Source organism: Ictidomys tridecemlineatus, chromosome 3 (genome assembly GCF_052094955.1).
Source record: "Ictidomys tridecemlineatus isolate mIctTri1 chromosome 3, mIctTri1.hap1, whole genome shotgun sequence".
NCBI lineage: Eukaryota > Metazoa > Chordata > Mammalia > Rodentia > Sciuridae > Ictidomys > Ictidomys tridecemlineatus.
The window spans coordinates 72,987,677-72,997,962 of NC_135479.1; the positions used below are offsets into that span (position 1 = coordinate 72,987,677).

General features: G+C 37.1%; 1 pseudogene; it reads left to right on the top strand.

The window, feature by feature from the left end:
* The first annotated feature begins 2,335 nt into the window (after positions 1-2,335).
* On the top strand, positions 2,336-4,524 carry LOC144364782 (protein phosphatase 1 regulatory subunit 3E pseudogene; annotated as a pseudogene).
* Positions 4,525-10,286: the final 5,762 nt, after the last annotated feature.

A 10,286-nucleotide genomic window follows, 5' to 3' on the forward strand; every position in this document is an offset into this window, starting at 1 on the left:
ACATAATCAGATACCATGCAGGGTACAGTGCTTGCCTAGAATGCAGGAGGCCCTTGGTTTAAGCCTCAGCTCTACAAAATAATCAAAGGGGTGGGGGGGACTCTAACCAGAGCTAACCTATAAATTATCTTCTTGACTAACTGTAGGTTAATTATTAATACTAAATAGAGTCATTCTATGCATCATTCACTTGAATTATAAATCTCCATGGGAAAGAAACTAATCCAACCAAAAAAAAAATCAGAATATTTGTTAATCACTGAGATTAAGAATTCAGACTTTCAATCAAAATAATAGCACTTCTTGAAAATGAGTCACTTCAGTTTTATTTCAAAAACATCAATAATACAAATGACAACTACTAAAGAATGACCAAAAAAAGTTACTAAAAGTTTCAGTTTCCAGAAGTAGGCCTGATCATGTATATACAATTTTAGGTAAAAAAATATTTTGGATTTTCATAAATGTTTTGACAAAAGCAAGAATTTTTTAAAAAATTTTTGCTTATTTTACTTTTTCTTTCTTTTTTCCTGAAAAATTATGTGAAATTCAACTAAGTAATTTTTACTTAATAAATAAGTTTATTTCAATTTAATGTCTTTTCAAAGATTTTCCATAATTTGCCTGTTACTATTTGAGACTTTATAACTTAAATATTATAATAATTTATTTTATAACTAATTTTAAATATAGGTGTACTGATATACATCTGTACATCTTATAGTCATGTATATTATATATATATATATATACTCTCTATATATACTTATCACATGTAAGATATTTTGAGCTATAAAGGTCAGAAGTTTATCAATTTGATTAAAAGAAATATCATTGTCCAAGAAAATGTGAAATTTGAGTATAATTTGTGATTTCATGCCTTTCTGATTTCAATTTACAGACACTACAATGAAGTGAGAATAAGAAATTATTTAGTATTCACTATGGTGAATACCTGGAAAACAAAAATTACTCACATATGAATCCTACAAAAACAACAACAACAACACAATAAAAAAACAGGAGTAAAACAAATGATTAAAAAAATGAAGATTTAATAAATAAATGCAAGAATATGTACATGTAAAATCTAATGTACACAAGAGTGTGTGGGGATAAGTGAAATGTTTTGATGTGTAACTTAACGTATAATTTGAATTTTAATTTAGAAATAGAACCTCCATTTTGAAAATATAATCTATATAATGATCATATTGTGTTTTCTTAAGATCACTTTAATATGGGTGATGAATTGAAGAGATAAAGCGAACTTAATATATTATTGTAAATATTTCCTACTGATTAGGTTTTCAACTATAAAGTGTGAATATGGGACAGAGATATAGAAAGATCATTTTTGATGACCTTTATAAATTTCTTACAATAACATATTAAATGTTGGAATTGGAAGAGAATATAAAGGAAGAATGACTCTTGATTTTGTGTTTTTGTTGTTTACTTGAGCTACAATTCAAAAGAAAAGTCATATAAATACAGCATTTGCATGATTTGAATCAGGTATTAAAACTACAAAGGGAGTTTAAAAATCTATTCTTTGAGAATGGAAGTGAATAGGAGGCAGAGACTCAAGAATGGAGCTCAAGGTACAGTGTGATAGTGAAGATGTAGATTTGAGTGATACCCAATGCCAGGAAAATTTATAGGATCATCTATGCAAAGCAAGCATAGTGAAAGTGCAAAGGGACAAAAGAAAAATTCTGATAAAATAGTTATATTTTAAGAAGTGTGAAAGTTAACCACTCATTAATTTATCAGTTATATAGCAAATGTTTAATGAGACCATTTTACTGGCAAGCATGAGCACATAAAAGAGCTGAAAATTTTCATATTTCTACTTTTCATAGTGTTTATACCAGATCTGGATATTGTAAATATAAATTATCAGACAATCTAATAAAATATGACAACTGTGATATGAGGTGAAGAATAGTTATCATGGTGATTGTAGGTTTAATTGGGGTGTTTGACCTAACTAGGTAGGTTAGATAACTTTAAGAAAATAAACAGCATTTAATAGGAATTTGAGATATATACTATATGACTAGGTAGAAAAGATGTTTAAACACCCAAAAATAAAGATGTTACAAACAATGTTAATAATTTTAGTTTTATCCCAAAGGAAGTGGGAAACTACTGAATTTTGTTGAGGGACTGGGAGGTAAGGACAGAGAATAAGCAAGAAGATTAAATTATCATATTGAAAAATTAATTATGGCTGCAGTAAGGAGACTGGGATGGGCTACAATGAACATGAAATTTTAAAACTTACACAAAAAGGAAGGAAAAGGAAACAGGCATGTTGACAAGAGTAGTGATGAAGCAGATGGAGAAAAGTATACAATTTCAGAAAATTCCAGGTAAAATAGAAGTAAATTGCAATTGATGGTGAAAAAAAAACTGAACTAAAGTTGGATCCCAAGTAGTCTAGTGACACAATTCAATAATGTAACATGGAAATAAAAACATATTTAGGAACTGTTATGGTTTAGATATTAGGTGTTGCCTAAAATCTCATATGTAAGACAATTCAAGAAGGTTTGGAGGAGAAATGTTTGAGTTATGACTGTTTTAACCCACTCAGTGAGTTAATCCCTTGAAGAGATTAATTGAGTAATAACTGAAGGCAGGTAAGATGTCATCAGAAGATGTGTGTCTTTGGAAGTGTGCCTTTAAAGTATGTATTTTGTGTATGGCAAGTTGAGTCTCTGCTTTCTGATCATTATGTGAGCCTATTTCCTCTGTTTCTCTCTTCCACTATGATGTTCTGCCTCACTTTGAGTCCCAAGAAATGGAACCAGCTGTCTATGGACTGAGACCTCTGAACCCATTAGCTCCTAAATAATATTTTCCTCCTCTACTAGGATTGTGCTGGTCAGGACTTTTAGTCACAGTAACATAAAAGCTGACTAAAACAGGAGCACATTCAATTTGTTTTTGAAATATTGAAGTCATGACATTTTAAGTATTTTATGGGTCAGTGAATTACATACAAAGATCTATATCTCAGAATACAGGTTTGACTAGAGATAAGCAAATAAATAGTCATCTTCTAAAATGGAAATCATGGGCCTATAGAGTTATGAAAGCAAAAACAACTAATAAATTAGAAAAGGATATAAAGTGCATAGTCATTAATACCTATGTTGACTCCTGGGGAAAAAAGACATAACTTGAAATATCAAGGAAAGAATCAAGAAAGGACAGAGAGTTTCAGAGAGGAGATTTTTCAGGAAAAAAAAAAGAAATGTAAAACAATGCTCTTATATTTACTGTCATAAGATAGTTTTATTTTGGAGAAAATCTATTGTATTTAGCAAGCTGGAAATTTGTTTCAACTTTGTCATCACTAGTTTTAGTATAGTGAAGAGAGTAGAACTCAGATCTTAAATAATTGAGAAGCATATGTGATGAGGAAGGCTACTCTCAGAGGCAATGCAATGTGAGCTGTAATAGGAAGAAATATGTACTCTTACAGAAAATGGGTAGAAAGACACCTAGAAGAACCTGTGTAGGCAGAAGTGCCTCTGTAGGTGGAAAATAGCCAATGTTAAGAAAAATATTTGATTTTCTTTTTATTTTAGCATGAGAGTGCTATGGGATATTTGCTGATGGAAATGCACTGTCAAGTGAGAGACTAGAGAAGAAAGCAAGTGAACAGTATTGGGTCAATAATCCACTGACAGTAAAAAAAAAAAAAAAAAAAAAAAAAAAAAAAAAAAAAAAGGACCTGGTATAAGTATTTAATAAATATACAGAGGGAGCCAGCCGAGGGCGGTACGCGTCTGGGGGCCCGATCCCGCGCTCACGCTCGGAGTCGGGGTCGCCGGGCCCGTTCCACACCCGCCGGAGGCGGCGGGGCCCGGGCACCCCGCAGCCGAAGCCCGGACACCCGCAAGAGAGTGCGTTTCGCTGACGCGCTGGGGCTGGAGCTGGCCGCGGTGCGCCGCTTCCGCCCCGAAGAGCTGCCTCGGGTACCCCGCCACGTGCAGATCCAGCTGCAAAGAGACGCCCTCCGCCACTTCGCGCCTTGTCAGCCGCGCTCCCGAAGCCTCCAGGAGGCGCGCGCAGCCCTAGAGCCGGCCAGCGAGCCCGGCTTCGCCGCCCGCTTACAGGCTCAGCGCATCTGCTTGGAACGCGCCGAGGCGGGACCACTGGGCGTGGCTGGGAGCGCGTGCGTGCTGGACCTGGCCTACAAGAAGCGAGTTAGCAAGCGCTGGAGCGCCGAGGGCTGGAGAAGCCAGCACGAAGCGCCCGCCGCCTACGCCGGCCCGGCCCCGCCCCCTCCGCAAGCCGATCTTTTCGCCTTCCGTCTTCCAGCGCCGCCCATTGGGGGCGCCCTGCTCTTCGCCCTACGCTACCGTGTGACGGGTCGCGAGTTCTGGGACAACAACGGCGGTGACTATGCTCTGCGTGGGCCTGAGCATCCGGGCAGTGGCGGAGTCCAGGAGCCCCAGGGCTGGATCCACTTTATTTAAGACAAGATGTCCGCAGCCCATGGCAGAAAAAAACTAAGGCACGGGGGGGGGGGGGGGGCAGGGGAAAACCAATGTGGTGGGAGAAGTGGGAGAAACTTAGATTGACCAGGAGAGGTCCCAGTCAGGTTGGGGAGGGCGAGGAAGGTGGGAGAAATCAACAAGGTTTGGGGAACTCGAGGTGGAAAATGCTGGCTGGATGTGAGTGAAAAGAACCCAAGGCAAGGGAGAAAGGAAACCAGAAAGGACGCTGGAGGGATTAGAAGAAAGCTAAAGAAGGGGGATTATGGTAGCCTCTTTGCTGAATGGTCACTGGGAGAGAGTGAGTTGCAGGCCTAGGCATCAAATGTTAGGAAAGTCTTTGGATTTGAGGAGGCATTATGGATTGAGGAGGTGTGTCGTGTGAAATAATCCGTCCCATTTGAAGTCAACGGATTGCTGGTTTATATCCGTTTTTCGGTTTTTGCCACCTTGGGTCCCTCAATTTGCCCATCCTAGTTTTATCTCAGCCATAATTGCCTTGCTTAATCCTAGGAACTTGGCCATTGCTCCTTCTGGACCCTGGCATGACAGGATTCCGTTATCACCCGACAGTTCCTCCCTAAAATTTTCATGTATTGGCTGGGGAATGATGACAGGTAGAACTATTTTCTCCATCCTCCAGGCAAGTTCCGGATTATAATCGAGGCAAAAGCAATCCCAAGCCTGTCCTTGTAGCCCAATAATGGGGCACCTAAGGTGTTGATTTACTCAGGGGCTTCCAGAAAAATGTCAGCCTTGTATTTCTGGGTACCTTTTAATAACCTCTAAGCACTTTATGGACTGTTGTCAAGGAACAGTGAATCACTATTCTGATTTGTTGCTTCTGGTTTAGAAGAAAAAGAAGTCACTGACTGGCTGTACAACCTTAAGCAAGTTGTACTTCTTTGGGCCCCACTTTGTTTCTTGGGAAATTGGATTTGGTTTATGTAGTTATTCTACAGCTCCATTTTGTTTGACATTTTATCATCTGCATTGTATAGTGTAGATTAGAAGCCACATTTTTCAACCTTTTACTATAGTTTAGGAGACAAAGCCCTGAGCTTATGGTTGTGGCTGAGGAGGGGTCCTCCAGTTTGGGGCAAGAATGTTTCAGAACCCAGAAAGTATTCCACAATCACCCCGTAGCGTCTTTCCAACCATGGCACATCTACTGCCCCTTTCTTTTTGCTCTTGCCTCCAGAGATTTCCAGCCTGGATGCTCTGAGACAGCTTTGGGGAGGTATATCTGAGTTGGGGATATGATTGAGAGCCCCCAAATGAAAGGAAAGAATGCCAGGATCTCTCTTGAGAATAAAGAATGGAAAACATCAAGAATGAGAGCAACTTGACAAATGACACCAGAAGATGGCAGTCTTATCCATATTCTGAGCCAGTGAAATGGGAAAGTTGACTCTTCTACCCATTCCCATTCATGTCTTCTTGGTTAACCTTAACATGGGAGTTATTGCTTTCCTGATTGCTTAGTGTTCTTTCCTCTTACCCTATACCTAACCTCTTTGCTTTTTGCTTTTTTTCTTGTTCCTCTCCCTTTTCATCACTTTTTTTTCTTTGAACATGTGAACTATTTACTTTTATTCTAGGTCATTTACCTATATTTTCTCCCTTTCCCTCTTCATTCTTAGTTGATCTCTGCTATTCCTTCTTCCTCCAGAAGGGGTAGAGAGTCTACTTCCTTTTCTCCAAGACCATGGTTGATCCACCTTCCTCCCTCAGGCTCCTTCTTGACAGTCTTCTAAAGGGAGAAAAGGGGAAAGAAGCAGTTCCTGTTGTTACAGATGAACAAGGAGCCTTAAGGTAACCAGCTTCCCACATCCTTTTTCATTACTAATTTCTCAAAAACTTCTGTTTCCCCTTATTCTGTTACTCTGAGTGAAGGGGACATGTACGTGTGCCCACACATGTATTCAAAATAAAATATGGGATTTGTTTAAATGCTAAAAAAAGGAATAAACAGAATGTGGTTTTTATTTTAGATCAGTATACTTGAATATTAAAATCTATGTAGAATATAAGCAGTAAAACATTGTATATAACATAAAGTTCATTAGGAAATCTCATAGCAATCTGATCACCTCACACATATGGGGCTTGTGAGAACAGAGAAAGACTGAAGGAACAGTACATTCAAATCTTCATACTTAAGCACATTTGAGGACTTAAAATTGTTAACTGAAATTGTGGGTATAATTTTACAATATTTCCAACATTGTTGTTTTATTTATCTTTATATCACATTCATTCTCCTTTTTTTACTCTCTCTTTTTTAGTCAATTCATTATTGCATTCAAGTAAATAAAATTGGCTTTGTGTATTTTGTTATTCAAGACATTTTATATGATTGAATTATGAAAAAGCATCTGATATTTTTCTGCACCTAGAGACAGGAAAGCAATCTGTTTGACTTTGACTGTCACTTGTGTTTTGTGATTAGGGATCAAAGTGGGATGGTAACCTCTGGTCTTTGGACTTATCTGTCTTTCTGTGCAACTTCTTCCCTATGAACAATAAGCTTGGCTATGTTTAAATTAAGGTGATGTAAGGACTTCAGTGTTCTAGACCTGCCATGCCTAGGATAGTCTCCTGCCCTATTACTATGGGCTATATAGAAAAGATTCTTTGGCCATTCTCTCCTGGACATAATTTCTATAAATAGAGTTTGGAAATATATGAAATGCTGGTGACCTGTACTATCTGTTGAGAAACCCCAACCCCATTGAAAGCTGTAAAGAGAGTTTGCCCTGTACTCTAAGTTTACCTGTCCCATGATCAAGATTTTTCATCACAATTATGTGGGAGGATTAAGAGAACATAGCTACAAATTCAAGAAATGCTGCTATTTTTATTTACAAATAATTAGTGAATTCTTGCATAAGTTTATCTTCACTTGCAGTATGTCTTTAGGAAAATTTCCACTGATGACTTAAGTTTTCAAAACAACTTTTAATTAATTAATTAATTTATTTATTACTAATCATGGTTGTTTAATTAACAGGCAGGGCTACAGAACTCCTCATGTCATCATATGGATGTCATCTCCTTAAAATGTAATTCTAATTATGGTATTATATTTACATTATGTGTTAAGTAAAATTCTTCGGAGTAAAAAATTTATGTTTACAAATGTAATATAAGGTCTGGGGCTGTGGTTCAGTGGTAGAGTGCTCTTCTAGCATGTATGAGGCACTGAGTTCCATCCTCAGCACCACATATAAAATAAAAAAAATTAAGATATTGTGTCCATATAAAACTAAAATATAAATATTTGAAAAAAATGTGATATAAATTGCAATTGGGTAATATACAAAAACTTATTCAAAATAAATTCACTGCTAAATATGGGGAATAAATTCTAGATTTATCTCTCTTCCCTTTATTTATTTATTTATTTTGTTAATTATTACACAAAGGCACAAAACTGCAACATTAAGACAAGACACCAATATTACTTAAAATAAGAAGACAATTCAATTATTTTATCAAAATAGTTTATGGAATGCTTGTAATTTTAATGTCAGTCTTCTAGCTGTAGAAATAATGATAGGCAAGGCAGCATGGTCCTTTCACCTATTGAGCTTACATTATAGAGTATTTTGTTGATAGGTAAAACAGAGTAATAAGAAAACAAGTAAAACAGAGTATTAAGAAAACAAGTAAAAAGGATAAAATGGGGATATGAAAAAGGATGGAAACAGACAAGTAAAAGATGAAGTCTTGCTGAGTACAGTGGTGCATGCTTGCAATCCCAGCTGCTTGGGAGGCAGAGGCAGGAGGTTTACAAGTTCAAAGTGAGGCTCAGCAATTTAGTGAGATACTGTCTCAAAACAAAAAAAAGTGTTGGGAATATTGCTCAGTGGTTAAGTACCCCTGGGTTCAATCCCAGGTACCAAAAAGAAAGAAAGAAAGAAAAGTGAAGCCTTAGCCATGTGGTCTTTGAAGAACTCATTGAAATCGTTTTATTTGAGTTGGCAGGAGGGAGCAAGTGTTCACAGAACAGAAAGAACATCAGTGCAGATGAAAGTTAGTGAAGGGAACCCATTATAGGAGGAAGTAAAAATAAGAGGTAGCAGACAAGCAGCAGATAGTATAGTGGGAAATTGGAATTCCCAAGATGGGTTTGAGAGCTAGAGTGACACGTGGCAGGAGGAAGGTCAACAAAGGAACAATGAAACAGAGACGAAGTGTGTATAGAGAGAGACTTGAAGTAGATTGCCACCTACATACAGTCTTAGTCTTACTTTTAGGAGTTACCTGCTATGTGTAACAAATGGTGACAGAGGAGCTGAGAGTTTGGGAAACTTGTCAAGAATTTTAAACTACTGATGCAAAACATCAGCATGTATTCTTAAGCACCTGTCTAAAGTTGGCAAGCATGGACCTGGCATCAACCTATCTAGCTGAAACACCTCAGTGGCAGGAAATACCCAATGTGCTTGTCCCAAGCAATGAAGACAATTGTGTTAACTGGGAAATGAGACTATTAATGGAAACTGTACATAAAGTGTAAGAAGATAAGAGATAAACCATGCTGTTGAAAATGTTACTGAGAGACTTCAAGATGGAGGTATAGATAAGACAGGAAAAAAATGAAGACAGGACATTGCTGTTACCACAGTAGAATATCAATGTATTTTGAGTGAGTGCCTAAGTGAATTTAGTAGAATATATGAATGGGTATGCAACTGCATACAATACAAAAGTCTTCAATTTCAAGATTTTATAGTGAAAAATAAATTTCTGACTGTTCCCATACTGTGGATTGCTGAAGTAGAGTAGTGTTAGAGTCTGTAAACAAGTCAGGATGGCGCCTGGCATTTTGCCAGAGAAATGTTAGAGTCTGTAAACAAGTCTGGATGGTGCCTGTCAAAATGCCAGAGGGAGTGGTTTGTGAAGTAATGCCAGAGAGCCATTAAGTGTGGAGATTCCTTATTGGTTGACTGCTGTATCGAGGTTATGCTAATTAAGATAAGCTGTGTGAAATGTATAAATACTGCTCCTGTCCTACAATAAACGGCTTCCACTCCTGCTGTATCAAGGTACACAAGTTGTTCCTCACCCCTGGTTGTTTTGCTGCAGCCAGACTGTGGCAGAGTAGAGTGGAGTGATGGCCGCTGGAGCACAGAAGACCCTAGCTGTTTTCAGCTCTGTTCTTTGAGTGACCCTCATAAGGGAAGTTAAATTTAAATGGAGTGACCTATCCTGAATTGGATCCTGGAACAAAAAGGGTACAATAGTAGGAAAACTGGGGGCATCAAAATAATGTGTGTACTGAAGTTACAGTCAATTAGACTATTAATTTGTCAAGTTTGATGAATTATATGAGGTTACATGAGGACATTGGAAACTCTGTAAAATGTTTGGGACTCCTATTGAAATCCAAAATTAGCTCAGGTTTACAGTTTTTAAAAACAAATGGAAAAATGTACTTGTTATCATTTAAAAATGGCATAAATTTCTGATGACTTAGACTGGGCAATTTTAATAATAATATTGTTATTGACATCTTAACATTTTAACTATGTTTTTTCTAAAAAGCTTTACAATTAACAAATCTACACTTCATTCTTAAAGGTATCAGGTTCTCAGTAAAACTCCCTTGTTTTATGGAATGGGAAAATATTAGGTTTTATTTTTAAAATATACATTTCCAAATTACCCAAAGAGTATTAAGATTTTAATTTTATTAGTTAATTGTGGAGCATAATAAATCGATGATCATGTTGATCATTACTATTCTGAGAATCTGAAATCCAA